A 7,666-nucleotide genomic window follows, 5' to 3' on the forward strand; every position below is an offset into this window, starting at 1 on the left:
AGGAGGAATTTCCAAACACCTGAAGGTACCATGAGCAACTGTACAAACAACTGTACAAACAACTGTATGCAAATGTTTAAAAATATTTAAAAACTGGGACCACACAGACAATGCATCATTTAGGAAAGAGGCACAAGTTAACTCCAAGGGATAACCAAACTTTAATCCAAAGGTTTCAACTGTACACCAAGACAACCGCAACTTGTGGAGGAGTTGGAGGCATCATACCAAAATATGTACTTCCAGCAGTAAGAGAGTCTTACATCACTCTGGCCCGAAACGCTGTTGTGGGAGGAAGAAACCCTTACTCCAAGACCGCCATAAAAAGTCAGACTGAAGTTTGCAGTTGATCAACTGGATGAGGATTTAGAATTTAAATATGTAACTGTTTTGCCATAATGATCAGTGCTATGTGTGGAGGAAAAAGGGTGAGGATTTAATTCAAAGAATGCCATCCCAACTGTGAAGCATGAGGGTGGCAGCATCATGTTGTGGGGGTGTTTTTCTGGAAAGGTAAAGTGGGAGAACTAGAAATAGTTGATGTTGTAAAAGGTTGATGCATTAAGCATCCCTACCCTATATATCAGCATTTTTCTACAACCCCAATTCCAAAAAATTTGGGACGCTATGTAAAATGTAAATAAAAACAATGCAATGATTTGCAAATCTCATAAACCCATATGTTATTCACAATAGAACATAGAAAACATGTCAAATGTTTAAACTGAGGAAATGTACTATTTTAAGGAAAATAATAAGGTAATTTTGAAGTTGATGGCCACAACATGTCTCAAAACGTTGGGACGGGGGCTTTCTTATTGTCATGGTCATGGTGGGTCTAGACTCTAGAGCCTACAGAGTCTCTAGAGCTTGTAGAGGCTCTAGAGGGCTAGCTCTGTCCTGGTCTGCCCACTGGACAGTATAGAGGTGGTGGGGGAGAGGAGGATGTTAGCTAAGCTGGCGTCTATCATGGGCAAGTCCTCTCACCCCCTGTATGAGACACTGGGGTCCCTCAGCAGCTCCTTCAGCAGCAGACTTCTGCACCCTCAGTACAAGAAAGAGCGCTACCGCAGGTCCTTCATCCCTACAGAAGTCAGACTCTTTAATGCAAATAACAACATAATATAGCACTCCTAGCTGTTTTTGCATCATCAGCCTACACATTCACAATAATTCTGCAATATGAACATTTATTCATTTATTACTATTTGTTGCTCACCCTTTAATGTTAACCGTGCAATAATCCATTTATCACTTTTCTGTATATTAACGAGGTGTTACTCATCTGTATATACATTGAGGTGTTCATAGTGTACATATTACCATTATTATTATTTTTTACTACTATTATTCTTGTTTTTCTATTCCTATTGTATAAATTTTTTAGACACCTCCAGGGTCGGGGGTTCGATTCCCACCGTGGCCGTGTGTGTGCGGAGTTTGCATGTTCTCTCCGTGCTGCGGGGGTTTCCTCCAGGTACTCTGGTTTTACTCCCCAGTCCAAAGACATGCATGGTAGGCTGATTGGCATGCCCAAAGTGTCCGTAGTGTATGAATGGGTGTGTGAATGTGTATGTGATTGTGCCCTGCAATGGACTGGCACCCTATCCAGGGTGTACCCCGCCTTGTGCCCGATGCTTCCTGGGATAGGCTCCAGGTTCCCCGTGATCCTGAAAAAGGAGTAAGCGGTAGAAGATGGATGGATGGAAGTTGTAGTAGTAGTAGTAGATCTAACTCCCCTCTTTGCTGTTATAATAACCTCACCTCTTCTGGAAGACTTTCCACCAGATTTTGGATCTGTGTTCATTCAGCCACAAGAGCATTAGTGAGGTGAAAGCTGAGGACATTTATACTGAGAGGTATATGAAATTATCTTTACTTCTGAGGTAGTATTTTTATATTTATTTTTCTATTTTTAACTATAGACTATGTTAAAGGAGATGAGTGAGCTTTGTATTGTGTTTTGAAGGAGCCATTGTGTAAACACACTGATTTAGACATTGATACATTTCTTCCCTTTAAACATTATGAATCCAGTCTGGACAATATGGTCTTATTCCAACTAGGTACTGGATGTTTTGAACAGCAGTAATACTGTAGCAGTAGTAGTCTTCCTTTGACCTGAAACACAAAATGAAACGAAACAAACCATCAGTGGAGAAGTCGGGAAAGCAACAAAAATGAGAAGAACAAGAGCAAGAAGAAGGAAAACATGGCACCAGTAAGAATGACCATTTACTTTGTGTTTATGATTTTAGCAAACGTAAATTACAACATGAACTTTTTTCAGTTGTCTGTAGAGTCAACCTGATGTTTGCAAAGTAAACGTTATTGCATGTTAGGAAGAATAATGTAATTGCAGATTGCATCTAATGTCTAATTTTTATTATTAATGGCATGGTTATGGTAGCTATAAAATACCTTCTTCATAAGTTCAAAATATCTTGCTGCAAGTCTTTTTTTTTTTCATGTGCAAAAATTACAACTATATTGTCCACAAGAAAAGATTTTAACACGATAATGAATGTTGTGTAATGGTCAAAGGTGAATCAAAATGGCTTTCACATGCTTTATGTGAACAGTAGTTGGCAAAGTCCATCTTATCTGCACTCAGATCAACAGTGGAGCTGGCACTACTATAGGACGCTTGGGCAAGATTTTACCTTGGAGGACTAAGTCAGTGTTTTTAGTAATGTGCAAGCACAAGAGTAATTTACTGGTATGATGCCAGCATGCCTAATTTAGTTGGAGGTGGAGTTGGACTCGAGAGTGGAAAATACTTGAGTAATTTTACTTTATTACTATACTCAAGTATTATTTGGGTGTGTTTATACTTTATTGAATATATAGTGTTATTAAAATGTAATAATTGTACTCTAATTACATTTAAGGGAAAAAATACTTTTTACTCCTTACATCTTTGTTTAAACCTATAGTACCCATAGTACTCATTAAAAATCTTATCCAGCCAATGACTCTACTGATGCCTCATGATACATCAATTGAATGGGCTCCCACAACTTTTATTTACATTTCATAGCAAGTTTTCTTTTTGTTTTCTGTGCTAATGTCAGGTTAGACTATTCCAATCAATTCCATCAATTCCAATAGCTAACATCATTGGCTAGGAAGCAGTAAACAATTCTAGCTAATGGTAAATACTAGTTATTTACATGGTATTTTATTTATGATTAATTCACTAGCAAACTATGTAGCATTAGTCATGCCTATGACTACCAATCTTCCAGAGATTGAATTATGTTTTCAGACAAAGCAATGCAGTAGTTTATAACAGTCTGAGACCCAGAACATTTTCAATTTGAAAACCAACTTACCAGAACTCACAATGTAATATAAAATAATGCCTTATTTAATTTTTGTAATTTGGTCCAAAGCACAACCTGGGAGAGAAATAATATATAGGATTGTCTCTTTTGTTTGAAATTTTTTTTAAACAAAAAGGTATTAACTTTGCTCCTAAAGACAACTGAATAAACGAACAAAGGAATGAATGGACTGTTTTCCTGGCTGCATAGACATATATATTTGCTTTACACATTACAGTCTACATGGTCACTACTCAAGCTGCCCAATCTGCCTTTTTCTGCAGCAATGTATATTTTATGAGGTCTATACGATTACAGTGGAATATGCAAATGAGTATGTTAATAATGTTAACCAACCAAATAGAGAAGAGTGCTGTTGATCAATATATTTCAACATCTGTCGGTCATTTTCACTCATAGAACTTAGAGTTTTGCTTTGTGGAACAAAGCTGTCTGGGAAAAGCTCTGTGATTAACATTGTGTTTGGAGAAGATCTGTTTCCGTCAAACAGAAGGACAGTTTATTGTAAGACATTACAGCGGAATGTGCATGGAAGAGAGCTGATCCTGGTTGACACTCCTGGCTGGTGGAGGGATTTCCCACTTAGTGACTCTGCAACCTTTCTTAAAAAGGAGCTTGTGTATGGAGTTTCTTTATGCAAACCTGGACCCCATGCAATCCTGCTTGTCATTGAGGTTGGCCTTCTATTTCATGAAAGACACAGAAAATCTGTGGCGGAACACCTTAGCCTTCTTGGTGACAAAGTCTGGGCACATGTCCTTGTGTTATTCACCAAAGGTCACACCACAGGTGCCAAAACCAAAGAAGTAGAGGAATATATAAGAACTGGAGGAGAAGCCCTACAATGGGTGATAGAAAAATGTGGGCACAGATATCACTTCTTTGATAATACAGTCCCAAATGATGTCTCACAAATCTGCTCATTACTGGACAAGATTGAAGATATAACTCAAACAAACAACACAGCTTGTTTTGAACTTGATGCAAAAATATTGCAGGAGTCAGAGGAGTGGAGGAAAAATGTGATGAGCAGAGCAAGAGACAGAGAGATAAGCATTCAATAACAACAACAAAAATTACAACAAAGACAGTAAGTTTCTGTATCTTGGATCTTAAGTGGTACATTCTTAATTACAATTTAAGTCTAAACTTTTCTTTGTAATGTTTATCTTTCTATAGAGTTGAGAATTATGCTAGTGGGTTGGGTGATGTCTGGAAAGAGTGCATCTGGGAACACCATCCTGCATACAGATGAGTTTGCCGTTACTGGCAAAAGTACTGCTAGATGTCAAACAGGACATGGAGAAGTTTCTGGAAGGCCAATAACTGTGATTGATACACTGAGCTGGTGGAAGTACTTTCCATCTCAATACACCCCAGAATGGATAAAGTCTGAAATTTTCAATGGTGCCTTTCAGAACTCCCCACACTCCATACTTCTAGTTGTTCCAGCAGACACGTCTTTCAAAGAGGAACAGTGAAACGTCATTGAGGAGAACATGAAGATTCTGGGAGAACACGTATGGAGACACACCATAATACTGTTCACATGGGGTGACATGCTTGGAGACATGACCATAGAACAGCACATTGAGAGTGAAGGCAAGGACCTACAGCTACTGGTTGAGAAATGTGGGAATAGATATCATGTCTTTGACAATGAAAAGAGAGAGGTCCGTACTCAAGTCATAGAACTGCTATAAGGATTACTGGAGAGGTGCACACTTAAGAGGAGATGCAAGCATGGATTTACCCACCAATTGTATGTGTCCATTTATTTTCTGTATTACATTAACTTCAACTATTTAGATATTAACTTATAGACATTATAAAATAGAACTATTATTATTTTTACAGTTAACAAGATGCATCCAGCCAGTGACATCAAGGCGACAAATGGGACTCAAGGCAATACATCTCACAGGGAGCTGGACTCTAACAGTAAGAATCACTTCTACTGTTAGATTGTAATGATGATAATTGTCGTTCATCTGAATATGGTATGCTAGTTAGTACAGGTATCTATCCATGTCCTCTGTCAATGTTGTCCTGATGGCAACAAGATTTCCAGTTCTTCCTGCTGAAAAGCAAGCCCAGAGCATGATGCTACCAGCACCATGCCACTGCTTCTGCGTATCACAGAGACTACTCAAATACCCATAATGAATGTGTAATGTAGTAATGTATGCCTTTTATTTTGCATGTATTAGGTTGCGTATTTTGTTCATGACAGAATTTCTGATGTGGAAAAGGGCTATACAGCCCCAAGGAGTAGTGGTGCCTGAAAAGAGCTCAATGGCACAGTCTCAATACCAGTAAAAAGACTCTTGAGGGGTATGAACAATCTAAAACTCTGCAATATGGCAGGTTCCCTCCATCTCAAAAAATGGCAGGTTCACTCCGTCTGCAACCTGCAGCCATTGCTCTAAACATGACATAGGTGGAAATGGGCCTAGAAACCTAAAGTCGTGCAGCCATACAACAATGAATATAAGTAGAATTAGGTTGCACGTTTTTGATAATAGGTTTTAATGGTGGCTGGATAGCTGCTTGTAATAACTGTGCTTTTGTTTGTTGAGCCAGATGAGAATCTAACCCCAATGGATCTGTTATAGGCACAGTCTTCTGTCACAATAAACTGGTACAGAAGCAGAAGGATCAAAGTGCAGAGTTTATTTGGAAAGAGAGTAGATCCAAAACATAAATGTAGGCAAGCTCAAAGGTCAGAAACTGACAACAGGTAAAGAAGTGTAACCAGATCCAGGTATATCCAAAAGTGGAAAGTCAAAGCACAAGAAATGCACGTTACTAATGCACATTGAGACTTGCAAAGCAGACTGACTAGGTAGATGTACATTTACTGGACATTTTAATAGGAACACCTGTGCCCCTGTTTGTTCATGCCATTATTCAATCAACAAATCATATGACAGCAGCGCAGTGCATAAAAGCACACAGATACAGCCCAAGAGCTTCAGTTAATGTTCGTATGAAACATCAGTATGTATCAGTAATTTAGGATCATGAGTTTTATTTCACCCATCCTAACTGCCGATGTAGTTTTTCAAAGAAATAGTTAAAACTGAGTCAAAGCTTGTTTATGAGTTTTATCTGTATACATGCATATTTAAATGCATGTTTAAATGCATGTTTACATGCGTTTTCATGAACAGGGCATGGGGAACTTAAAGGAGAACAGAAACACAATTTGAAACTCAAGGATCAAGTTAACGAGATCCTTGATCGAGAATGGAGCAGGCAAGAGGAGACATTGCTGGCAACTCTTCAGGAAATGTTAAACGATTGCAAATTTGGTAAGAAGCATATCTGATTAGAAATACAAGTATTAATCAGTGTCCATACAAATGTCTTTACCTGCCAGGTTCTCTGTGATTGGTATCTTGAGATGGGCCTCTCATTTATCTACCCAACTTTGCACTGTTTTCACAGAAACACGTTCCATTCCAGACCAAGATGAGCTAGAATGCTCCAAGCAGAAGGTGTTGAAGTGGCTTAGTGCCTGACCACCATCTGGATTTGCATCTACACAAATGGACATGTCTACTGTCCTTAATAGCTTTTAGAAAAAAAAAATCGTAAATACATTAATGGAAAGATATTTGAGATAATTGAGAAAAACTATGTACATGAGAGTCAGACATTACAGTTAAACGGCCTGTACTCCCCTTGATTAAAAAAAGTTGGTGTGACCAACTGTAACATATTGTAGAAAGTTTTAGAACCAGCACAATGTGTGAACAAAAAGTCATGTTTCTTCAGAGGTCTGGGCATCAGAAGATTCATGTTCTCAATTTATACCAAACGATACATTTTCTACAAACCAGTGTAATCTGCAGTAACATTTTTTAATATATCCAGACCTTTTCTAACATATCTTGGAATATTCTTTCAGTTAAACAAGACACAAAAAACCTTCAGCTTTCCATACTTAGAGGAAATAAGCTCAACCCCAATCACATTGTGTAGCTTATATAAAGTCCACAAGCAAGGAATTCCTTTATCCCAGTGCATGTACAGGTAATCAAAGCCACTAAGAATCAATTAAAATGAGCTTTCTAACTGAGTGAAATGTCCTAAATAATCATTCTCAGTTTGCTCATATTGGTGTTAATGTTATTCACAAATGCAGTGAATGGAGAGAAAATGACAAAGCTGAATAATAGTTACATTCATCTTACAAACCTTATCTTTCAAGGCAGTCGTATGGATGTGGCGACAAGATCATACTTGTATGCTTTGCAAATGCTTTGCTGTAACCACATTACTAAATCTAGCTGTGAAAAAAATTATTACTGTTT

Source organism: Ictalurus furcatus, chromosome 10, assembly GCF_023375685.1.
Source record: "Ictalurus furcatus strain D&B chromosome 10, Billie_1.0, whole genome shotgun sequence".
NCBI lineage: Eukaryota > Metazoa > Chordata > Actinopteri > Siluriformes > Ictaluridae > Ictalurus > Ictalurus furcatus.